At 41.7% G+C, this 25680-nt stretch overlaps 1 protein-coding gene across 2 annotated transcripts in view; it reads right to left on the bottom strand.

Moving 5' to 3' along the window:
• The window catches only part of ZNF366 (zinc finger protein 366), a 77289-nt gene extending 56283 nt beyond the window's left edge, over window positions 1-21006 (bottom strand). The window contains exon 1 of one of the 2 annotated variants that reach the window (XM_032404241.1): window positions 20830-21006. The gene's annotated coding sequence lies outside the window, so the exon portion shown is untranslated. The remainder of the gene's footprint in view (window positions 1-20829) is intronic. The other variant, XM_032404240.1, reaches the window with a different exon arrangement.
• Window positions 21007-25680: the final 4674 nt, after the last annotated feature.

The following is a 25680-nucleotide window of genomic DNA, read 5'->3' as shown; positions in this document are numbered from 1 at the left end:
GTAGGGATGCATGGGTGGCTCAGTCGGTTAAGCATCTGCCTGCAGCTCAGGTCATGATCCCAGGGTCCTGGCATGGAACCCTGCATTAGGCTCCCTGCTCAGCGGGGAGCCTGCTTCTCCCTCTCCCTCTCCCTCTGGGTGCTCTCTCTCTCTCCCTCAAATAAATAAATAAATCTTAAAAAAAAAAAAAAAGAAGAAAAGCCGAAGTCCACCCAGTGGCATACAAGGCTATCCATGATACACTTACCCCCTCCCCCACAGAGCATACCCTACCACACCCTCCATTGCTTACTCCACCCCAACCCCACTGGCCTTTGGTTGTTTCCCACACACAGAAAGCAGTCTCCCACTTGCAGATCTTGGCACTTGCTTCTCTTTCTACCTGGAGAGCTCTTCCCCAGATATCTACATGGTTCTCTCTTTTGCTTCCTTCAAGCTTTTGTGCAGTACAACCTTTTCATTGAGGCCACCCTAACCCTGCCCCCCTCAGCACTCGTACTCCCTATTCACTCTCTTTTCCTGCTTTGTAATGCTCCATACCTTTTAATATGTAACTTATTTATTTTATTTAGTGTCTGTTTCCGTCCACTAGAATACAGGCTCCATAAGCACAGAGATGTTTGTCTTTTGTTTCCTGATATATCCCCAGTGCCTAAAACAGTATCTGCTGGAATCGGTTAATAGACATTTGTTGAATGAAAAACCAAGACTCAGCCCATGCTGAGAAATAGGCAGGCTTGAAATCAGCCATCTAGTCTGAACGTTCAGAAGTGGCCTTTGTTGTCAGCAGGCTGACTTGGCTCTACCTTGGAGCTGGTTCAGGAATCTTGGAGGTTCCCTAGGCCTGGATCATCTGCCCAGTTTCCCAGTGTCATTCTGGTAACTGTCTGTGAGGCCCAAGGAAATGGTTTGGTTCCAGAGCGCATCTAAATGTCTCCTCCCAACATCCTCTCCTCCTCCCCCTCCATCGCACGTAAATACACCACATAACCCTCTCACTTTCCAAGGACACAACTCAGGCTATTTCCAAAACTGAGATTCTGATCCAAAACAGTAGCACAGTGCACCTCCATGTGCACAGGAAGAGACAGAAGACCTCTGAGCAATTTCCTGGCCCTACATTTTTCCATTCCAGTAAATGAGGCCTTCTTTAGCTCAGGAATCTCTCTCTGAACCAAGCCAGTGCCTTAATGCTGCCTGCCATTTATCACTGCCCGGGCTTGTTTCTTTGTTCTCTTATTTTCTATTTTAAGTGATCAGTGCCTGGGTCCCTTATGTCAAAAAATTTTTGACTTCTAGCTCTACCAGGTGTTGACTACTAGTTAAGGCATATATAATGCTAATGGAGAGTTCCCTTCCTAAATAGGCATTTTATTTAATAATACATAATACTTCAGTTGCCCTCTCTGTCTTCAAAGAGTTTTGCAAACTATATACTCATTAGGCTGAGCAGCACTTGAGTTCATGCTCTATGGCTCAGAAACCAGCAAGGTTAAATAATTTGCTTAGATTCTAGCTAGCTGTGCTTCAGGCAAAGCACTTTGCTTTTTTAATGGATAAGGAAATATAACCAATAAAAATGTTATTCTTTAGCAACTGACTTAATAAATTAGTTTTCAGTTCTTTCCATGTGCTTTTTAAAGCCGTGTTTGTAACTTGCTGCCTTACTGTCCTGGCTTCTCTTTGCCTCCAGCTACCATTTCATGGTCCTCTTCTCCCTTCTCCCCATCCCTCCTCTTCCTCCTTTTTTAAAAAATACTTTATTTATTTATTTATTTATTTGAGAGAGAGAGTGTAGGAGCAGGGGGGAGAGCAGAGGGGAGGGAGGGGGAGAGCAGAGGGGAGGGAGGGGCAGGCTCCCTGTGAAGCATCACAGATGCGGGGCTCGATCCCAGGACCCCGGGATCATGACCTGAGCCGAAGGCAGACGCTTAACAACTGAGCCACCCAGGCGCCCCACTCTTCTTCCTCCTTTTCTCACCTTTATCCTCTCCTGGTTTCTAGGGGTACTCTAGCTGCCAAGGAAACCTCCCATATCCCCAGCCTAAAAGTAATCCTTATCCCTGCCCCTCTGGGGTCCATTTTCAGGTGATAAGCATATTGTTATTCATGGATGGGGAAGGCTTGAGGTCAGGTTCCTAGGGAGTGGTGAAAATCAAGAATAAGTATATTTTTCTGGCCTATCAATTTTATGTAGTGGTGAGTGATTTAAAACATTTTACATGCAAACAAATGTGGCTATGTTATGGAGCAGAATGCAAACCTACATGCACGCACCCAGGACTGGTTAAAGTCTGAAATTGCACCTGTGGTAGACCACTTGGGATTTTTTTTCTCTCCCATTAGGGGTACTTGGATTAGAAAAGTCTGAGAAGAACTAACATAGCATAGCCTTTCGTCTGGGCTCCAGGGAGATGAAATATTGGGATTGATTTTCTAAGGGCTGGTAGAATCAGTCTTGTTATTTTGTTTCTTTGAGCAAGATTTTTTTTTTCTAGAGATTGTCTTGAAAGTAATAGAGGGAAACTGGGACATCCTTTCCCCTGGACTTTGAACATCCACCAGGCAGCAGCCTTACCATACTAAGGGCAGAGTGGCCCGTTTCTCATTATATAGCAAATAAAAGCAATAAGCAAAGAAACCTGTTGTACTTGAAACTATGATTAAAAACAAAAATCTGGCATGTGTTCAAAGATGAAACTTCTATTACATAATGATTTCATGCCAAGTGTGGTAAAGACCTTTACAGAGAGTAGAAATTGGTACAATAAAGTAAAGGCTGAGTCACATTAACTTTGATTTGACTCTAACCTGTTCATACCTAGGTGCATGTGCACACTTCCTTCTTAAGCCCCAGGGACACTTTATTTGGAGAGAAGGTGCAGCACCACGTATGTGACAATGTGCTTATAGAACGTACCTGCTGTAGGAGAGTAGAGAGCCCAGGAGACCAAGTCACAAAACGCAGCTTGGAGTTCCAACTCTACCACCTACTGACTTTCCTAAGCATCCATTTTCTCAGCTATAATAACACTTTATCGACCAAATGTTTCTAGCTCTCCTTCTGCACATATAGTTGGATTGCATTTCTCTCTTCCCTTTATATGTAGGCATGGCCTTGAGACTTGCTTTGGCCAACAAAATGTGAGCATATGTGACATGTGTCATTTCCTTGTGGAATCTTTGAGAAGTAGTTCATGATTTTGCATAATTTTCTATCCCCCTGCCATAGCAACCTGAAACATTTCCAGTAATAGCTATTCTGTCAGCCTCAGGTCTAAAGGTAAGATGACCTGGAACAAAGCTACAGTTGAACCATGTAATGGAAATAAGATATAAATCCTTGTTTTCTTTCTTTTTTCCTTTTTCTTTTTTTTTTAAGCAATGGCAATTTGAAGGTTGTTTGTTATTAAAGCATAGGCTAGTATACCCTGACTAATATACTCCTGCATGGATCTGGAGAAAGATTAGAATGTGATACGTGACAGGTAGTCTGCTTGGTACATAGCTGGTGCTAAGTAAATGCTAGCTCTTTTGACCTTCACCACATTTCTCTGCTTTGTGATCCTTCTCAGCCCTTCCTGATCAGTCCTAAGCTGTGCTACTCTTTAGAGAGTGATTTTTAATTAAGAAAGAATGAAAATGAACTTTAAGACTTCTTAATTCCCTAATATGCTCTCAAAAGTGAGAGAGCCTGAGTGGATTAGAGTGGGGAATTCCCAGGATGGGAAGAGAACCTCCTACCTGAAATTTATAAAAGAGAAAGGAACTAGGGGTCTTATCAAAGAAATCAGTGAGAAAATAAAAGCAATGAACTCTGAAAATATCCAACCACAGATATCTGCCACCCTGCCGCTTCATGCTACGATTCTGGAGCTGGAATCAGGGCATAGACATCTCCTGGGATTCCAGTTTTGACTCCTCTTTACTAGGTTATCTGTCCTGGAGTGAAGTAGAGTCCTTGATTTACACAGTACCAGCTTTCCTGACATGTCAGCGAGAATGATGAAACTGGTCAGACCTCAAGCTTTTAGCATTTTCCTCCCTGGTTTCTTAAGGGGCCTCTCCCTTCCTCCACCCGATCCAGACTGTAGCTTCATGGGTCTGAGAGGGAAAGCCAGCCAGGGCCACTGCTGCTGCCTGGGCCAAAACCAGATCACTTAGAGTTAATCACGTCACAATCCATTCACTGAGGCCATCCACCTAATACCTTTTTAGGGTATTTAAATCCACTTTAAAAGAAAGAAGTTTCTACCTAACATTACTCTAGAAAGCCATGTCTTTGAGCTTTACTAAAAGAGTAAATCATCCCTGATCAAGTTAGAAGGCATTCATAAGGGCTGTGGGCCTCCAAATTGTTGAACATTTTGAAAAGAGGGGAAGGAAAGAGGATTGGAATATAGATGAGATGGAGCTATATAAGGCCTCCAGAAATTAGAATTAGAGGCAAGCTGGACAACTCTCTTTCAGAACCTCCAGTGGGAGAAGAGAGATACAGAAAATGGGAAGGGTGGCAAAGGAGAACAAAGATTTGTATTAAGCATCTACGGAGGGACAGGTACTGTGCTGAGCATGGAGGGATGGTAGCAAGAAGACAGTCATGGCCCTGACTTTCTCAAAGGGAATAGACATCATTGCTATTTTGCATGGGTTCATTGCAGAACTTTACCATCCTGGCCCATCCCAACCACTAGATGCCAAGGGTGCCCCCTACTCATTCTGATAACCAAAAGGTATCCTCCCTGTTTTCAAATGTCTCAGTGGGGGGACTTGACTGCCTCCAGCTGAGAACTACTGAACTTGAGTAATGGTAGTTGCTGGAGGTGACAGAACCAAGCACTCAAAGGTGCATAAGGGACCCCAGTGAGGGTAGAAGGAGTGAGAGGGAAGTCCACCCTGAGACGCCCTTCTTCTCCCTGAGATGGCACTTGCTGTCTACATATTTCCACAAGGAAGACAAAAGATGATAGAAGAAAGGGAAACACACTTACTGAGCACCCAATATGACCAGGTAAAGTACTAAGAATGTTCAGGTGTGTTCTATCACAGAGAGGCTGAGCGATATATGACAAGGAGCATAAACTTGGAAGTCAGGAAGCCCAGGGCTTGAATTCTAGGTCTTCTGCTTATCATCTGTGACAAGGTACTTAATCGCTGAGTCCCAGTTTCCTCAGTTGGAAAATGGTGATTAAAAAAAATAATTAACCCACCTCACAGGGTTATTAGGAAATTTCACAAAATAAGAAATATAAACCACTTGATACTAAAAAAGGCACTCAATAAATAGTAGCTACCCTTTACTAGTATTTGGGCTTCCTAACAATGCTGGTAAGAAGACATTCTCATAGTTGTAAAGAGGAAGGAAGAAGACCTAAGACAAGATGAGGGCTGGGAGCTAGAAAAATAATTAGGCAAATAAATAATTCTCATTTCAAGTTCCCTGATTTTTACTCCAGGCTCCTTCATGGACCTTCTGAGAGAGAATCCCAGCAGTTGCTTTGGCCCTAAAAATGGGCCTCCAGGAGCCCAGTCTATTGGTCATTGACCAGACCACTGGGATGGGGAAAGGGGACATTCTGGGTCAAACACGAGCAATGGAGACAAGCTAGAGTTTGCAGAGATGTACAACCTGCTGCTGGGGAGTCCTAGAGCCACACCCTATTGAGGTGGCTGAAGGGACTTACGGGGTTATGAAGAAGGTGTGTTGGAGGCCTGGGGCTTGATAACCTAGGTTTACATACTTCAAAGAGCTGATACTTGAAAGACTGGATTATTTTGTGAGGTCCCAGTGGGCAGAAACAGGGCCAATGGATGGAGGTGGCAGGGAAGCATTCATCTCCATTTAGTGCAACCATTAATTTGCTGGCAACTTCTGAAAGGCTCCAACTGGATTTTATTCACTTTAGTGTCCATGGCATCAGCCCAGATCCTCACTCGCATGGACAGCAACGGAGTGGTAGCTGCTAGGATTATTACTGGCTGGTCTTAAAAAAAAAAAGCAACCAGTATGAGAAGCTGGTAGTCTCTTCAGTGGCCCATCTGCCTGAGACTTATATTAAAAAACACTATGTCAGGGATGCCTGGGTGGCTCAGTCAGTTAAGCATCCAACTCTTGATTTCGGCTCAGGTTGTGATCTCAGGGTTGTGAGATTGAGCCCTGCTTTGGACTCCATGCTGGGCCTGGAGCCTGCCTAAGATTCTCTCTCTCCCTCTGCCTCTCCCCACCCCCTCTAAAAAAAAAAAAAGAAAGAAAGAAAGAAAAGAAAGCTATGTCAGCCAGCACTGAAACTCAGGGCAGCCCATCTTTTAAAGTCTAGCAACAGGTGCTTTACCCCTACCTTCAACACTTCACTTTGCAAAAATAAAACCCTCTTTCTGTTAGGCTCAAAGATTATTTATGTAATAAAGCCAAATAACTATCCATGGGATAATCTGGAAGTGAAATTTTAAGCTAGATAAACATTGAGCCTGCTATGAAAGTTCATTCTAACTTCCTTTGACCCTCTTATAACTGTGGTCCTCAGCATTTTGGTTTGTGGTAAGAAAGCATTGCTTCTCTCCTATCTAGAAGGTCTACTGGTCTTGTTTCCTCTTACAGTTTTTAAAGAGGAATATAGCCTGTACTTCGGTTCTAAGCCCAGCTCGTTCTGCCTGATCCCTTCCACACGTGTCTTGATGTGTCTACACATAAGTTGAGAGACTTGTAAAGTCTGAGGGACCAGCCTAGGTAAGTTATCATCATCTCACTAGCTTGAGCTCACTGAAGCAAAAACTCCTCAACAGAGCACCTGCACAAAAGCAGCTGTCCTGGGATGAAGGAAATGTAGATGAATCACATATCTAGAACTGTCCTCTCTTCCGATTTCACATTTTCAGTTACTCATTGTTCGTTCCAAAAATGTCTGTCAAGTCCCGACTGTGTGTCAAAAAACAGTGGCAAGTGGTGCCTAACACAACCATAATATTTGCTGAGTGTTTGCTATGTGTCAAGAATGTGTGAAAGACATCACATGAGTTAACTCATGTGACTGTCCCAGCATTGTGTGAGGTAGGTACTATTCTTTTCCCCATCTTACCAATGAGGGAACTAGGACATGAATAAGTTAAACAAATTGTCCAAGGTCACACAGATATAAAGGAAAGGAACCAGGACTTTTTTTTTTTTTTGAAGACAGTTGTTAGATGAAGAAATTAAATAGTAATGACGCCTACTTCCAGACACTTTCTAGACTTCTATCAAATATACAAACTGATTCTAGGTAGCAGTTTAAGAATGGAAAACTCATTGCCACCAAAGACCTAGGTTATTCCAAGTACCTCCCAGTTTTGGTCTCCTGCAGTGATTCCCAGGCTTCTCAGCATGAGGACTCCCATTGCAAATTATAAAAATAAACCCATTTTCCAAATCCCCAGTACGTTAGAAAAAATATGAAATAACCCAACGCTCTTTGAGTTCAGTAACCTCTTCAAATTAACTTCTCTTTTATTAATTACCCTAATATAATTAGATTTGAAAAGCAGAGGTACATATACATTCACAACATTGTTTAGTCTGCATGCAAACTATTAAGCGCTTGATATCAAAATACAGATTCCTTGCCTCCTTAAACTGAGTCCCCAGACCCCCAGAGATCCACAGAGCTGTATCACTTCAGCCACTTATTTCTCTTCCCTGAGTCTCAGTTTTCTCATCGCTAAAGTAGGGATAATAAGAGCTTTTCCATAGGATCTCAGAGAGAATTAGTGTGAGACCAGCAGGAATTGGAGGGCTCTTGTTCTTGAGGGGACAAAAATGCTTAAAAACACAGTGCCTAACAAATATAGTTCCGATGTAGTTAGGCAGAACAGAAACACATGAGAGATTTAGTGAGCTGGGCAACCCACTAAAGTAAACTATGCCTTCTGGAACCTAGTTCTAGAATGTGACGTGATAATGTATAAGGCAGGGAGTGTATGCAAAAGGGGTTCCCTATCACCTTACAAACGGGGGAAATTTAAATCACTTGAAAGCTATCAATTTGTTGTTGTTAGGGTCGGGCTGCTATCTGTGGCTGAGACACTTGAAGTTACAGGGACCCCAGGTTGTCCGGGTTTAGATACCTCCCTTGCTGTGTGGCGCTGAGACTGAAGTTGGGGACCATGAGCCTGTGTACATCGTGGTGATGGAAGAGGTTTGGTTTGATTTGCTTGGAAAGCTGCAACTCACATTTATTGAGTAGCTACCATGGTGAGGAGGTTATACAATGGCCCTGATATTAATATTTGATGATATTTTGATCCAAATGTAAAGCACTTTTATCATGCATATTGAAACTTGCTCTTTAACTTAACAGGCTCGACCCCTAGCCTGATGTCACAGTCTCATGATTTTGCAGCTTGCATTCCTCACATGTTCAGGATATAATCAACTCCAGGGATGAAATCTTAGAAGTTCCCTCAGTGATATTGGCTTGGGGGCAGCAGAAGTGACTCCAATATCTCCATTTGGGTCCTGGGATTAAGAAAACAAGCCATTCTGTCACCCCCAAACTCCCAGTTCATGACATTAGTGAGTACACAGCTTGATAACCTAGCTGCCTCTCTTCCCTCCACTTCCAGGAAAGTGGGTCCCATTAGCAGTGGAGTTCAGATTAATAATTACAAGGGCTAACATTTATTGAATATTACTATGAGGCAGGCACTGTACTAAGCAATTACATGCATTATCACTTGTAATCCCCACAGTAAACCTTAAGAAGAGGGGTGCTGTTTTATACCTATCATGCAGATGAAGAAATGAGAACTACCCATGTGTTTATTATCACACTGCTGGCAAGCAGGAGGGCTGGGACTTGATTTCAACCAGCTGCCCCTAGGACAAATGAGTTGTGAGCACTCCTCTGTATTGTCTTGTCACTCCTTCCCCACATATCTGCTTGCTGGGATGCCTTGTCACCCTGGTTGACAACCATATTTTACATGTTGCCGAGACAATGAGGACCTGATACACTGAGATGCACCTGAGTGAGAAAGAACAAAGCCTTGGGTTATGGCTTTCTATGTGGTAGTCCGTGACAGGCTGGCAGGGGAAAGACAACAGGAAGGTAGACAGATGTGAGATGATCATCCTTAAAGAAATTCTCAGAGTACGGAACTTGAAGTCAGAGGCATCCTTAGAGAGCAAGTGGTCCAAGGCCTTCATTTTACAGATGAGGAAAAGAGGCTCAGACAGTTGCCCACAGTCATGGAGCTGGTGTGGGACTCAAAACGCCTCTTTCTTTCTTCCTCTCTCCTCTCATCTGTTTTGATTGAGTACAAAAGGATATTCAGTGAAAATGTTTCCTTTATGCCACTTCCCCTACCCCAGCCACCCCACTCGCCTGCCCAAAGGCAAATTCTTTTCTTTTTTTAATTTAAATTTATTTATTTATTTAAATTTAATTAAGATATACTGTATTATTAGTTTCAGAGGTAGAGGTCAGTGACTGATCAGTTGCCTATAACACCCAGTGCTCATTCCTTCAAGTGCTCTCCTTCATGTCCATCACCCAGTTACCACATCCCCCTACCCCCCTCCCCTCCTCCCCTCCAGCAACCCTCAGTTTGTTTCCTAGAGTTGAGGGTTTCTTATGGTTTGCCTCCCTCTCTGTTTTCCTCTTATTTTATTTTTCCTTCCCTTCCCCTATGTTCATCTCTTTTGTTCCCAAAGGCAAGTTCTATTAGCAGGCGTCTTGTATCCTTTTAGAGATACTCTCTGCATACCAAAAAATATACTTTTGTTTTGTTTTGTTTTTTACACAAAAGTGGTAGCATTATGTACACTGGCAGAATCTTGCTTTTATTCCCTTAAACCATACAGGTTGGAGGTTGCTCCATCATTACAATGTATAGAACTTCCTCACTTTTTTTCTTTCACAAACTTGACAGCTTTATTGAGATATAATTTATATAATATAAAATTCATACATTTCTAAGTGTCAATGTGATGTGTTTTAGAAAATTTATATAGTTGTATAATCATCACCAAAACCCACTTTTGGAATAATTTCATTACTCCCAGAAAGCTCCATTATGCTCATTTGCGGTCACTTCCAACTTCTACTTCTAACCCCAGGCAGCCACCCAGGTACTTTTCCTCTCTCTAGATTTTTTGGTTTTCAAAATTTCAAATAAATGAAATCATTCAATATTTGTTATACCTCTGGCTTCTTAAATACTATTGTGTCTGCTTCTTTTCCTTAGCAAGATGTTTTTAAGATTCACCACATTATTGCATAGAACAGTAGTCCCTTTTCATGCCTGGGTGGTACCCCATTGCACAGATCTACCACCTTTTGTTTCTCTACTCACCAGTTGATTGACCTTTGAATCGTTTCCAGTTTGGGACAATTATGAATAAGGATGCTGTGAACATTTGTGTATGAGTCTTTTATACGGACATTTGATTTCATTATTAGTGGGTAGTTACCCAGAAGTAGAATTGCTGGGTTGCATGGTAAGTATGTGTTTAACCATTTAAGAAACTGCCAAACTGTTTCCCAGAGTGGCAGTACCCTGCCACATTCCCACCGGCAATGTATTAGAGTTCTAGTTTCTGCACATCCTCGAGAACATTTGGTATTTTCAGTCTTTTGGGTTTGGGACATTTTACTGGATGTGTAGTTATATCTCATCGTGCATGGTTTTAATTTGCATTTTATTTATTGATATTACATATCTTTTCATGTGCTTATTTCCCATTTGTATATCTTCTGTGGTTAAGTATCTATTCAAAAATTTTGCCCAGCTTTTAATTGTCCTATTCTTGAGTTGTTAAGAGTTCTTTATAGGGCGCCTGGGTGGCTCAGTTGGTTGAGCGACTGCCTTCGGCTCAGGTCATGATCCTGGAGTCCCTGGATCGAGTCCCGCATCGGGCTCCCTGCTCAGCAAGGAGCCTGCTTCTCCCTCTGACCCTCCCCCCTCTCATGTGCTCTCCCTCTCTCATTCTCTCTGTCTCAAATAAATAAATAAAATCTTTAAAAAAAAAAAAAAGAGTTCTTTATATATTCTGGAGACAAGTGCTTTATCAGCTCTGTTTTGCAAATATTTTTCTCCTAGTTTATGGCTTGTCTTTTTATTTTACTAATAGTGTCCTTTTTTTGAACAGCAAAAGTTTTTAATTTTGACAAAGTCCAATTTATCAATTTTTTCATGTATTGTTTGTGCATTTTGTGTCATAACTAAGATATCATTGACTAACCATGGTTACAACGATTTTCTCCTACATTTTTAAAAAATTTTTTTATAATTTTAACTCTTACATTTAAGTCTATGATCTACTCTAAGTTAATATATGTGTATCATGTGAAGTAAGAGCCTAAGGTCAGGTTTTCTTTTGCATATAGATATTCAGTTGCTCCAGTGACATTTGTTTCAAAGATTATCTTTCCCTCATTGCATTACCTTTACACCTTTGTCACAGTTGACCATATACCTAGAGTCCATTCCTGGTCTTTATTCTATTCACTCTTTTTTAGGGTGTCATAATACTCCATTCTATAGCAGTACTGTGCTTAACTTAATCAATCCCTTATTAATGGGCAATTATGCTACTTACAATCTTTTCTTCCTATTTCAAATAATGCTGGGCAAATACATTGCATTGTAGGAATGTCTTTTTGCATCTTATAAGTATATTGTAGGATTAGTTCCAAGAGAAGTCAGTTTTACATTTTGATAGACATTAACAAGTTGCTCCCTACAGTAAGTTTTGCTAGTCCACTATTGCACCAGATGCATGACAATACTCTCCAGATCCCCAGAAACAAATATGCTAACAAATGTTTCATCTTTTGTTTCATCGAGTAGGTAAAAAATAGTGTCTCATAGTTTTAATTTATATTTTCTTATTATGAAGTAGGATAAGTATCTTTTATTTATCAATTTTAGAGCCAACTATATTTCGTTTTATGTGAAATGTAGTAGTTCATGTCATTTGCCCATTTCTTGTGATATTAAGTTCCTTGTGATACACATTATATGTTTCCCCCAGTTTTGTGTTTGTCTTTTGACCTTATGTTAATTGAGTTTTGGCCCTGTAGAAGCCCTTTAAGTGATAAAATGTATAATAAATGTTAAGGCTTCTTGGTAAAACCAGAAAGATTTTCCCTACTCTGAGATTCAAAAGATGAATCTCTCATTTTTTTTTTATTTTTGATGTTCTTATTTTTAATCTTTTCAATTTTTTATCTGTTTGGAATTTATTTTAAGAGATAAAGTAGGGATGTCAGTTTCCCCCCAAATAGCTACTGAGTGTCCCTAACATCATTAATTACATGATCCAGCATTCCCCTCTGATAATGCAATGCTGTTTTTGTCATATACTAAATTTCCATATGCATTCGGGTTTACTGATCTGCCATCTATTCATGTGTTGATAAGCATGCTCAACCCTCTATTCTCTGACTCCTTCTGTCCTGTGTTACGTATATTTTCAACATGACAGTGAATGAAAGCCTTTATGAATTGCTTACAATAACACTTACGTCCTTTCTCACCTTCTATCCTGCTGTTACTAGCTAACAAAATTCAAACTCTTTTTAACATCCCTAAGGAAAATATGATTAGGATAGTAAGTCTGTTTGGAAGCATAGGTGGTTAATAATCAGATAACTACATTTTTGAGTCAAATAAATAAGTTGGTGCTAATCTATGGTTTCCTTCTAGAACAACCAATGACTTTGGATTAGCTGTGTCTCTGTGTGTGTATGTGTATGTTTATACACATGTGTGTAAAGCTCATGTGCCACAAACAGAAGAAATAGCACTTTACTAAATAAACCAAATCCTCCACTCCCCCAAATCCATAGTGGTTGAAAAACAAATAAGGTTGTCACTTCATGTCCTAATCATTCTGGGGTGGGATTTGCTCATGGTTCAGGGTCCTTCCCAGCCTCATGGATGAATATGTGATGCCAGTATTTCTCTCCCAGGAGGGTCAGAAGGAGCACGAAGGGGCCAGTGTAAGCCATTGTAAAGAGTGGGCCGTCTGAGCCCTTAGGGGCTGTGAAGACACCCTGGATAGAATTGCCTTCTTCAAAATGACATAGTACTGGGCTGTATCTTCTTGTCCCCAAACTGGGCTCTCCACCCCTTCTCTCCAGCATGCCCGCACAGACCCGGGGCCCAGGCTGCAGTCAGGAGATAAGAACTCTACCCCCAGGGACCTAGACAGAGCCAGAGATGGGTCATTGTGCTGAGATGGGACTGGGTGGCAGGAGCACCGTGGACAAAGTTGGAGGAACCACCGACTTGCTTGCTGCATTACTGGATGTCTCCTGAGTGTCAAGAAAGATGGTGCTCGGAATAGTCCCTCCTCACTCACCTCTTAAAAAAAAACCTGGTAGAAAGAGAGATTCTGCACATACCTATGAGTAACTGTGTGGAACTTTTTGAATGTTCCTCACCCTAAAAATTCAAGGTCTAGCATTTCAGGAACCCCATCTTGATGGATTAAGTACAGTTCTCATCAGCAGCTTAAATTGTTCAGTATATATATATATATATATATATATATACTTAAGTGTATATATATATATATATATATATATATATATATATTTTTTTTAGGATAATGCTGGAAGATCTCTCCTTATCTTCCTTTCTTGACTGAAAAAGTCCTGTAGGGTGGTGCCTGGGGGAGGGAGGATCCACTGTGCTGTGGGGAAGAAAACTGCCTGAATTAGAAAAACAGCAAGAAACAAAGTGGTGGTGTACTACAGTGGGTGTTCCATAAAACAGAGCTGAAAACGTGCAGTTCTCCGTCTCCCTGCACTTCCTGTGGAAGAAGCCCAGAGGGCCTTGATTAAGGGGGAGAAGCCACCATCTCCATCCAGGCAGAGGCCTGGATGAAGCAAACCAGAGGCTATTCCGGTCCTCTCCCTCACTCTCTTCCGGCCCTGCTTCCTTTCCCCACCCCTCCAACAATACCCCCTCTTGATTTCTGTTCCAAGACAGAACGGTGAGTCCCAATGAAAAGGAAACTTTAAGGATTCTTTCCATGAAGTTTTCTAACTGGGAAGAGTGAGGTGTGTGTGTTGGCATCTGCTCCTTGGCAGGGATGCTGGAGACCCTGGAGGTCCCCATGCTTTTCCCTGAGGCAGACTCAAGGCAGGTAACAGGGTTTCTTGTCCCCCTCCTCCAGCAGTCAATGGAAGAAGCTGGTAGAGTACCTCTTCTTCCTGGAAGGACTCTGAGCTTACTCTCTTTGGTGTGGTTGCTTAAATTTTTTTTTCAAGCTGCTGAAAAGCTGAATGTCTTTTGGGACTGTTGTCACCCAAATACTTGTCACCACCCCTGCTGGGACTTCCTTACCCTGAGCTAGTAGCTTATGGAATAGGCAGACACTTGGCCCCCTCCCCAGCTTCATTAGACCTGGAGAAGGCCTAGAAATCTGCCCTGGGTGATTCTGATGTTTGATGCTCAGAACACACTTGAAAAACAATACCCCAGACCTTTCCTCTCTGATATTATCAGGGTCCCTTGGTGTGGAGTTGACCTGCTTGGTGAGACCATAAAAATCATGCCTAATGTTGCTCAGAGCTGAATAGACTCAAGACTTGTCCAATAACCACTGTAACCACTCTCCAAGAGGTAGTTCTGTTGTCTTGGATAAGGTCAAAGTTAACCAATGGTTCTGTAACTCTTTTGAACAGGGACCTACATTCTGAAATCACTCTGTATACAACCAGTCAAAACCCTAACACAGTGCTGCTCAAACTTGAATGTGTACCTTAATCACGTGGAGATCATGTTAAGATACTGATTCTGATTCAGGAGGTCTGGGATGGAGCTGGAGGTTGTGCTTTTCTAACAGACTCCTAGGTGATGCCATGCTGTTGATTCTTGGACTACATTTGAGGAGCACTACCTTAAGGGATACTTAATTTTTTAAAAATATTATTAGCTGCAGATAACATTTTCTCCTTAATGAGAAACCCAACACAAGCAACATCAATTTAGTGACTTAAGTAAATCACTTACTTTCTCTAGTTTATCTGTTAAACAAGGTGGTTGGTTGTCTTTCTTCATTTCAGAAATGAGAGCAAGAAAGCACTTACTTCTTAGAATGGGAATGTTAGGTGAAATGATGTATATACAATTCTTAGCAGGCCCCAGACTTGGAAATTACTCCCATAAATGTTGCCATTGGTGGTGGTGGTACTCTTGTGGGGCTCATTCTCCCATTTAATATCAGTGGCCATCATAGAATGAGGTCCACGTGAGGCCATAACATGTTATAGGAAAATAGGAGAATGGGTCAAAATTGCTTTTGTGTGGTCTGGTGCTTGGCTTTATCAATGTGAACAGAAAGAGCTTTTCCAGTTTCTACTGCAAATTACAGAAACCTTGGACCCCGTGGGCAAAACCCCTTGTTGTTGTTATATTTACCACTTTAAATTGGCCAAATAAGTGCAGGACTGCCTCAAACCAGTATTTGTTCATTTGATTGTCTCTACTGCCTACTCTATAAAGGAAAGGGTGTTGTGCACCACAAGGATATCACATTTTCCTCCCTGAATTCACCCCTTCATGTTTGTGTAAACTCAGCCCGAGTGGCATCCCTTTACTTGAATTTACAACCCTGCCTATAAAAAAACAGAGAGCACTGAGCATTTCCTACAAGGCTGAATTTTGGCTCACAGCTCTTTTAGCCAAGGAAAAACAAATGGCCTCTCTCTGTCTCTCTTTCTCTAAAAACAATTTGCTAACCCATCATCTGCCCAGAAAACAAATGGAAAATAAAATGCAACCAACAGTCTTCTCTGAGGATCTGATAAATGTTTATCTCCCACGAGCGAGTAGGTGGGGTCCTTGCCAAGATGACACATTAATATACATAAATGTAGCAGCCCCCGCACATAATGGTGGAATAAGCCATAATTGCAGTCAATTCAGGCAGGGAATAAATATGTAAAGCTGGCAGTTTGTCATTGTCTAGACCCTAAAAAAGTTTGACTAACTTTTTTCTTACTAACTACTGCATTTGGCTTTATATAAAGATAGCATATGTCACTCCACAGCCCCTTTATGTGTTAAGTTACCTCTTCAACAAATATTTATTGTGCATCTGTTATATGCCATGAGCTATTCTAGGCCCTTCGGCACATAGCAGTGAACAAATGAGGTCCCTGTCTTCATGGTGCCTATTTTCTGGTGAACTCCTATATTACACATATCTCCTGATGAAGACATGTTCTTATTCTTTTATCTAAATGTCTTTGTTTTTATCTAAAATTATTTGGTATTTGAATGGTCAAAAGCAAGCAACCATTATTAGACTAGCTGTTTCTAAGAGTACCCATCAAAATACTTGTGGTCTTTCTGTTCGTAGCAGATGGAGACCTGCGTCCATTGCTGCTCAACTTAATTAGGTATAAACATATGGGGGAAAAATTGGGTGATTTAGGTAGAAACAAAATCAGGGAAATCAGAACAACGTTTTCTTTAAGTTGCAGATTTTTCTTATAATTAAAGCAGATTTAACATCACTTGTGAGTGCTGGTTTTTCAAACACCATAATCATTCTTTTGCCTTTCCATGTCACCATTAACTTAGAGACAAGGATCTGTTGTCTAAAATAGGCTCAGCAAGCATACACTGTAAAAGTGTAAAAACAAAACAAAAAGCTTATGAGATTGAATCTAGCAATAATTTTTAAAACTTGCATAGAAAAATTTAGTATCTGTTTTTCTTGACCAAATAAACAATGCATGCTCATTATAAGATGAAAATAATATAGAAATGCATAAATCAAAAAGTGCTATGCATGCAGCATTACAATATTTATATGCCTAAGTAATTGCTCTTTTTATGATTTCTGTATGGTTATAGAACATTGATTAGTCTCATCAGATTGTTTGACCGGCTAGCATATTTCTCACTTTATAATACTAACAGCTTCTAGAACAACAATTGATAAATTTAAAACTAATTTCTAGAGAGGATATCCAATGCTGAATAGGAATTCCACTTAAAAGCATGGTTCTTAAAACATACATTTTTATTTAATGTCAATGCAATCCTGACGAAACAGAACAAGACACTTACTATTTGTTTAGAGAATCATAGGATGTCAGTATCAGAATCTCATAGATCATCCAGTGCAGTGGGCAGGAGAGAAGAGTGTAAACAAGCCCCCAGGTGAATTCTGATACACACTGAACACACACAGACCACCCTGAGAATTATCAATTTGCTCTGACTCCATCATTTTGTAGATAAGAAAACTGAGGTCCAAGAAAGTAAAGAAACCTTCCAGGTCACACATACAGGGAATGGTGGAGGTCAGACAAGAACAGAACCAAAGTGTTGTGACTCCTAATCTGCTCTTTGTTCTACTGCACTAAGCCACATTAGAAGACACCTTTTGCACATTAGTGTAGAACAACCCAACTTCAGTTTGCTCTCCCAAGATTAAGTTGTTCAAACAAGTCTTTATTGTATCAGAAACTCTTATTAAAACAAGGAACCTCAAAGTTTCGCATTATTAGTGACAGATTTCTGGTCGTTGTTGTGGTTGTACATTTTCTTCGGGAAAGTAGAGAGGGAAGTTTAACCAAGACCTAAGCTAAAGTATCATTATTACTTGACAAATTAATCAGTATGTATGTTTTAAAGTTTAGAATGAGAGAAAAATAGCAGTTGGATGAACCACACCCCCCACCCACCCACCTCCAGCCACACACACACACACACACACACACACACACACACAATGGTGATAATGGTGTTCTTAATATCCATGTGAAGTTAAGTGGCTCTTTACAAAAACGTTTAGGGAAATAGATCACTGAGTGTGCCGCCCTCAGTAGGAAGACAACATGTCATTTCAAGCCCTTTCTCTGTGGCTGAGTCACGGAACTGCCACGATGGTCTCCAAAAACCGTGTCTCCAGCCCTCCATGGCCAGGGAAAAGGTCACCAACGACACAGAGCTCAACAGTTTGGGGAAGTAGGTGAAAGGGAGAATGGGACGTCTGCAGTGTAATTGCAGTCTCTTTGAACACTCATCTAAGCTGAAACCTTTTCTTCTAAAGGCAACCTTTCCCCTGCATTGAGCTCTGTTAAACAGAGCTGGCATTTTAGTGAGGCTAAATCTGGTGTTTCTGCCATGAGCGGAGAGGAACATCAAAACATTCAGCTCTGCCTTCCTTTATTTTACAAGAATTTGGGGTCCAGGATACCTTTACTAAATGTGTGCCCACCTCTAAAGCCATGAGGAATCATTTTGTTCTGATGGACCCTTGGCACAGTATTGACCAAAGATAATGACACAAATTACGGAAGATGTATTCTCTTAAAATACATCTTAAAATACGTTAAAAAAATACAGTACCCTTAAGTAATATACGACTTAAAAGATTACAACTGAAATTGATTGACTCCTGCTGCTTGCCATGCATTGTCCATAGTCGCCACGCTTAATTGCATTACATACATAATCTTATTTAATCCTCACAAGTCTATTACATGGATGCAGGTTTACACTTGAGGAAACTGAGGCTTGAGAGGTGAACAACCTGGCCTAAGGCCCATAGGCAGCAAGTGACAAAGCTGGAATTCAAACCCACATTTGTAGGACAACAAAGTCTGTGCTTTTGATGCTCTGCTTTCAATGCTCTAATTTGATTCACATCGCAGCACAAAGACCTACAGGACACATCCTAACATAATTTGACATTCATTCGACAAACTTGAAATTAGATGCACAGTGTTGACCCAAATTAATTAATGAAATCTTCTTTGCATCAAATTCTGAATCATTCCAAGCTGGAGTTCCCCTGATGATATCACAAAAGAGCCTCTGATGACCCCAAAGAAGAATCACACGGTGGAAGTTTCCACAAATGCCAACTCCTTGGAGTTGAGTGGAGACAGATTGGTAGCAAATACACTAAATGAGTCAATGGCTTTTTTCTTTAGGTAGCTGAATATTTCCCCCCAGCATCAAACAAATATTCTCATTGCAATGGCTTAACAACTTAAATGGAAATAATATGTATTTTTTTCTTCTAAAGAAGAGAACATATCCTGAGCTTAATCTTGGGCCACAGTGAAGACGCATGCTGAAAGTGTGGCTGTTTTCTGCGCCATTGACATCATACCCACCTTTTGCCTTACTTGTCTTTAGACAGTGTGACTCTGCTGTCATTTTTTGTCATACTGTATTGCATCTGACGCTTTTATTCAATAACCCGAACTACAGAGCATTCTATGATGTTGTTTTAATTAAGCACAAAATTAAGTATGTTATCAAGAAAAAATGAAACCGAAAGAAGCAAGTCAAGATCGCAACCCAGAGTCTTCTGCTGGGGTCACAGTTGCTGATAAAAGATGCAAAATGCCCAAGTCAGTCAGTCCTGGCTACCTTTTCACCTGAAGATCTATGAAATGGGGTGGCTGGAAGCCCCTTTCAAGTGTTATTAGAATAATTTTGCATCCTCAAGCAGGCAAACACTAATCACGCCTTTCTTACATTGCTCATTTTACAGTGCTCGTAAGGTAAGCTTCTTGAAAAAAGGAAAAGAAAAAAGAAATCTGACTAATGGAACAAAATGTACATTACAGCCTAGTGGCAGCATACTTTCTCAGTCTTATTAAAATGATGGCTCAGTTTTGAGTAAAGATTAATTACTTGATTGTGGTTCATACGCAGTCTGGCCAAATTAATTTATAAATGAGAGACTGGTTGTTTTTATCATACTCTTCACTTCCTAGGTTACTTCATTCCCTAAGTTTTATAGAAATGAATATTTTTAAAAAGCTGCATGATCTTTGTCTTTCACCCACTCAACACCTCTCTGAATTAAATAGCTAATATTAGTAATTATATGTAGTCTTTCCGAGTGACCTTGCTGGCCTATTTTTGACAGTGTGCTCTTGGCTCCCTCATGGCTTGCCATGATGAGTTCTTGGTAAAATTATCCTTTCTGACAAGTTTAAATGACGTAAGTTAGACTTTTAAAAACTAGCTGTCTGTATAAGCTTGACCACTTTGCTCTGTTCTATTTGGTGCTTGGAAAATCAGGTGCTGGGTGAATATTTTTCAATTGCGTCTGTAGCTTAGTTTTTCGCTCCTACTCTCAGAAGAGATCAATAATCTTAATCCTATTCTAGCCACATGTTGTTTTCCAAAACTAAAGCTATATGCCCCAAAATCTTTGCCTTCTTTCGTGTGGCAGATGACATCTTCCATTGACAGTGGATAATAAATTTACACTCAATCCACATGTGAAAACGGAACACATAAGCATGCAGTACAATTCAAAGTGACAGTCTTTTCTTTTTCCTCCAGCCTCAGTGATGCAGAATAACAGTTATAACTTAACATTCTTTTTTTGGGGGGGGGGGGTCTTGAATGGAAAGAAAAGAACAAGAGAAGGCCACCCTCAATCTAGACAACAAGTAACAAAAGCCCTAGAGCAAACCACAGTTCTTAACAGACACCCTCCTGAGTTTCCCAGGACATAGCACTGAGGAAGACTGAATCCTCCAGTAAGACACATCACACACTTCAGTGGCTCCTGGCTAACCCAGCCACACTATCTGTACCAAAAATCAGGTTTAACACACTGTCCTCCTTAGCCCCAGTGCTATTTTATTTCCAGTTCGGCCAGCCCATAGCTCTGCAAACATCAGTAAACTCTTTAAAAAAAAAAAAAGTATAAGCTTAAATCCTGGGCCATCCATCAGTCATACCCTTTGATTTAGGATTATACCCAGCAAGGTATATTCTGTTGGAGGTGCCCACGGCAGTATCCATCCCAGGGACATTGAAATGGAAGTAGAAATGATTGCATGGGTAACTTACCAGCTCCTGAGTCTGAATGGCTGCAGCAGCCCCAGTGCTTTACCTGATCCCTTGCTCTCTCTGTCTCTCTCCCTCTCTCTCTCCCTCTTTCTCTTGTGTACAGATTGCAGGGAACTTAAAGAACTCGCAGGGACAATGTTTCAAATGACTTAAGAAAGAGAACAGGAACAATACTTCGTTCTCTTTTTCTCAGATGAGTACCTTCGGGAAGAAGGAAGGAAGGGAGGGGAGAGGGAGGAAGTCAACAACCCTTTGCTTTCCTGAAAAAAAATAAGGAAACAGAAGATAGACATCTCATTTTCTCTTAAACAAAATGTTGGAAGGGGCAAAAAAAAAAATCTTTGAAAAAAGGAATTCCTCAAATATGCTCTCCCCCCACCCCCACCCCAAGAGTTTTAAAGAGATGAAAAGCCTTGCTGGCCTGTCCTGTCCAAACAAATGGTGTTCCAGAAAGGCAGGCTCTCCTGAGCTTGTAGCCTCTGGTATCTGGTTTGCAGAACTGACACAGCCAAAAGGGAACAAATCATTTCGTGTTGCCTCTGAGCAAAGGAACGGTTGGTCTGTTGTGCTAACAGAGGCAAACCTGCAGCGTATGAGGCTGGGCAGGGTGCCGGTCAGCCAGGACATTTGGCTCTTCTTGGGCTCTTTGAAACACCAGCGTTGCGGCAATTTTGTAGCCTGACTCTAGATCCTTAGAATTCTTCCAGGAACAAAGCAGATTTATGCACTGGTTCCTGAGCTCTCTGCAGCCAACACCAAGTCAAGCTTCCATCTTTGCTGATATTTAAAAAAAAAAAAAAAAAAAAAAAAGAAGCCACTTGCCAACACTGCCATTGGACATAGTTAGCTCATGTTGGATTTAGTCACCTCTGGAAAAACTGAAAGGCGATTTCTCATTTGTTTTCACAAAATACGGTGAAGCAGCATAGGTCTTAGATAAGTCAGCCAATTGTTGAAAAGGGAAGGGGAGGCTGACTAGAAGGAGCAAAGACATGGAGGGAATATCCTTTAACAAGTGAGAGGTGCTTGGCAGTTCAGTGGGTCGGCGTGAGCTCTGTTTGGAGTAATTGTGCTCTGATTGTGTTGTGGATCTTGTGCCTTTCATTCATCTGGTTAAGACCATTTTACCACAAACAGGAACCAGCAGTTATGTGGACCTCTGTGGCAGCAGAAGAAAAACCAGCTTTAAGGTACTTCCTTATTTCACTCAGTTGTGAAAAAATGGGGTGGAGAGTCACACCTGATCACAAGAAGCAAATAAAGTGAATTCAGGGAAAGAGAGATTCTGATTCAGTCTCTCTGAAAGACTTTTATTGGGTTCAGTGGTGAATAAGGTTACAGTTTTATCCCCACAGTTTTCTTCCCCCGTTAACTTATCTATCTGTCTATCCATCCATCCATCCATCTGAATATGTGTGTGTATATCAAAGAGAACATGAAGAGACTGTTACTCAATAGGTTTATAAGAGCCAGAACAGAGTCTTCTTCCTTGCATTCCCCATGGCAACCCTTCTGGCACAACATACAGATTTCTGGCATGGGTCCCCCAACCCCATGGACACATGAGAAAACTCACACCTAGAGAGAAGAGTCTGTCCCACTTGCCCGAGGTCACACACATCAGTGGCAAAACCCAAAACACTCATCTGTCTCCTGAGTCAGCTCTAGGGCCCTTGGCCCCCTGCTGGCCTTCCTCTGTACCCTGTCTTTGTAGAAATGGGAAGGGAAATCACAATGAGAGTCTAAGAAAGCAAAAGAAGAGCAGGAGAGAATGGAGCAGAGAAGGATACAGATTTTTTTTTAAAGGAGTAGCAGTATTGGGGGCAAACGTTGGGTGCTTGTGAGGGTCAGGGAGCCCTCTGCCAGAATGTGCAATAGAAAGTGGAAGTAGATGGGGGTGAGGTGAGGGTGAGTGGGGAAAAGGAGGCAGAGACTGGGCTAGGTTTCTGTGGCATCAGTCAGCAGAGGCAGTGAGGGGACATGGAGGCACAAGGAAGCTCAGACTACAGAACTCTGGCAGGACTGAAGATGTGTGATCACCTGAAGAGCCGGTGACAGCAACAGGCCCCCTTTCCTTATTGTTCTTCCTCCTGCAGCCTCGGGCAAGGCCAGGGCTGAGCCCCAGGAGCCCAGTCAGAGGCCAGAGGATTTCCCTTTTAAGTCTGCAGAATGTGGGAACTGTCACGTTGAGGCCTGTTGTTTTCTGCAAGCCAGCTGACCCACCCAAAGACAGGCTGGCCTGGCCGGGGCCATGTGCCATCCGAGCCTTGTGGCTTTGATGTAACGGCCCGGCGTGCAGTCGGGATCTGGCCACGGCACCTCTGGAAAACCTGGAAGGCCATTTCTCATGTTTTCAAAGAACCATGAAGCAGCGGAGGTCTGAATCTGCCCACCACCGTTTCTGAAAAAGAATTCTCGACGTTGCCTGTACCAAGCCATTCCACTCATGTACCTCGTTGTAACCCAGCCTGTGAGGCTCACAGGAAAGGCTTCTCCCTCCTTCCTGGCCCTGCCAGTCACATGAGGAGTCAGCCTGTGATGCTTGGAACATCACCCACCACGTGTCTAGAAGCTGAAATTCCTGAATCCCTCCCATTAGGTTTCACAGGAGAGATCCCTGTGGTCCCTCAAGCTGGTGAAGCTTACTGCCCCGCTGTCTCATGGCTTCTTTGGGTTTTGACTGAAAGTGAAGGGAATGGATGTGTGTACCACAGACAACCGAGGAAACACGTGTGTAGAAATGGAATATGGCTCAGCCACTCACCTCTCAGGTAAGCCCCACATGGCACTGGATATTGTGGAGATTGAGTAGAAACAGGACTGCGAGACCCTATGACTGGATCAGAGGACAAGAAGAAAACCCGAGATGTAAAATTCAGTGAGGCCAAAGAAGTGACTCAAGACTCAGAACCAGCACGACAGAAATATGAGCTCTAAGCAAAATGGATTCCCAGTTCGGAAGCATCCTCTTTGGTACTTCTCCAGCTTCTGATTATCCAGAACTCTGGGGCTCTCTATTGACCCCAGGACTAACTTGTCCCCAGTCTTGGAGGGTGAGGAAATGAAGGGTGGGCTGAAATACAACATATGGTCAGAATAGTACACAAAAAATAAGTGTATGTCAGTGAACTTTCACAAAATGAATACATCTGAGTAACAGAAACAGAAGACCCCCGCCCCCCCAAACTGGGGCACTCCAGCCACTACCTCCCCTCAGGGGTCACATGATCCTGACGTCTCACACCTGATATAGATGTGGATTACCTGGTTTTGAATTTACATAAAATGATATCAGATTGTGGTTTTTGTTTTGGGTTTCATTACCCCAGTATTATATTTGTGAGATTCACCCCTATTGTAGAGTGCAGGTGTGATTCATTCATTCATGTTTCTAGAGAGTATTTTATTTTGTGGCAGTACTACAATTTATATATCCACTCTATTGCAGATGGACATTTGGGTTGTTTCTAGTTTGGGACCATTATAAGTGGGCTGCCAGGAATTCCTGTCCCTGACAGATGTCTTTTAAAAAGTCTAATACAGGAATCACCTCTCTCCAGGACAATTGTCCATAAGTAATTCACAACCTTTTTGTTTGATTTTTTGTTTTGTTTTGTTTTTTGGCATTTGCTTCCTCTCACATGAGATGCATGGCATAGATTTTTTTTTTTTTTAATTCAAATGGATTCAGTTTGGGGATGTGATGCCCTTGGAGATACTGGCAGAGCTCCTGAGCAGCTTTGGAAGGACTTGGGAGCCAGAGTTCTGACTTCCTCCTGCAGCCAGGAGATGCTGCTCTGAGTCAGGCTCCATTGACTCCCCGTCTCCCTTCCACATTCTGTGGAAAGTGGATCCGTTCTTCCCCCCTCGGCTTCTCATGGACATGCTAAGTTTCATCATATCAGTGCGTAGAAAATAGGGCCTAGTCCTGGGCCTGAAACCGCCTTCACACTTCCCTTGTATCTTTGATTTATTCTCTTTGTCTTGCCAACACCCAACATCCTCCAAGTCTCAACTCTCAAAATGTGAGAACATTCATTTCTTTCTTCCTTTTTAGTTTTTTTTTTCCAGCATGCAAAAATGATATGAAGGATTTATTTAAACAAGTTATTGAAGAAAGTCTTTTTTATGCTTCTAGTTTCCTCATTTGACAAGGGGGGATAATAACATAATACCTAGTTTTCATAGTATTAGGAGTAAAGAAGAGGAATAGTTAACATCTTTCACATACTTACCAAGTGCCAGGCACCGTTCTAAACATGCTACATGCTCAATCATCACACTGCCCTATGAAGTAGGTGCTCTTATTGTCTTTTCCCTTGTATTTTTTTTTTAGATGAGGAAACAGGCATGGAGAAGTTCTCCTACTTCCCCAACATCACATGATGAGTAAGATTTCAAACCCAGGGAATTCTGGCCTAGAACCCCAATTCTAACTTACCCTGCCCTCTAAACAAACACTTCCTGTCACATCGTAAAATCTCAGTGAATGGCCCTTCAAATTGGAGAGTAACATGCTTTATAACATAGTGTGGCACAGAGGCTCCTTCTTCAATCATTTAGTGAGCATGTCTTACGGACCAGAGGACCCCCTGCTAGATGTGGTTAATGTGCTTCTTGATGTCCCTGCCTGGTAGAAGCACATCAAGCAAACTGAACAGATTGTACCTGAATATGTAAATAATTACAGTTGTGGTCAGTGCTCTGAAGAGGAAATAGAGGAGTTAGGAGAGCTTAAAAGTCAGGTACTAAATCTGGACAAAAGGTCAGGGAAGGTCCTCCCAAGAAAATGACATGTAAATTGAGACCTGAAGATTGAGCAGGCATGTGCCAGACAAAGATGGGGTGGTG

Source organism: Phoca vitulina, unplaced genomic scaffold (assembly GCF_004348235.1).
Source record: "Phoca vitulina isolate PV1807 unplaced genomic scaffold, GSC_HSeal_1.0 scaffold6, whole genome shotgun sequence".
NCBI lineage: Eukaryota > Metazoa > Chordata > Mammalia > Carnivora > Phocidae > Phoca > Phoca vitulina.
The sequence above is the reverse complement of the archived record's forward strand: the minus strand, read 5'-3'. Positions and strand labels throughout refer to the sequence as shown.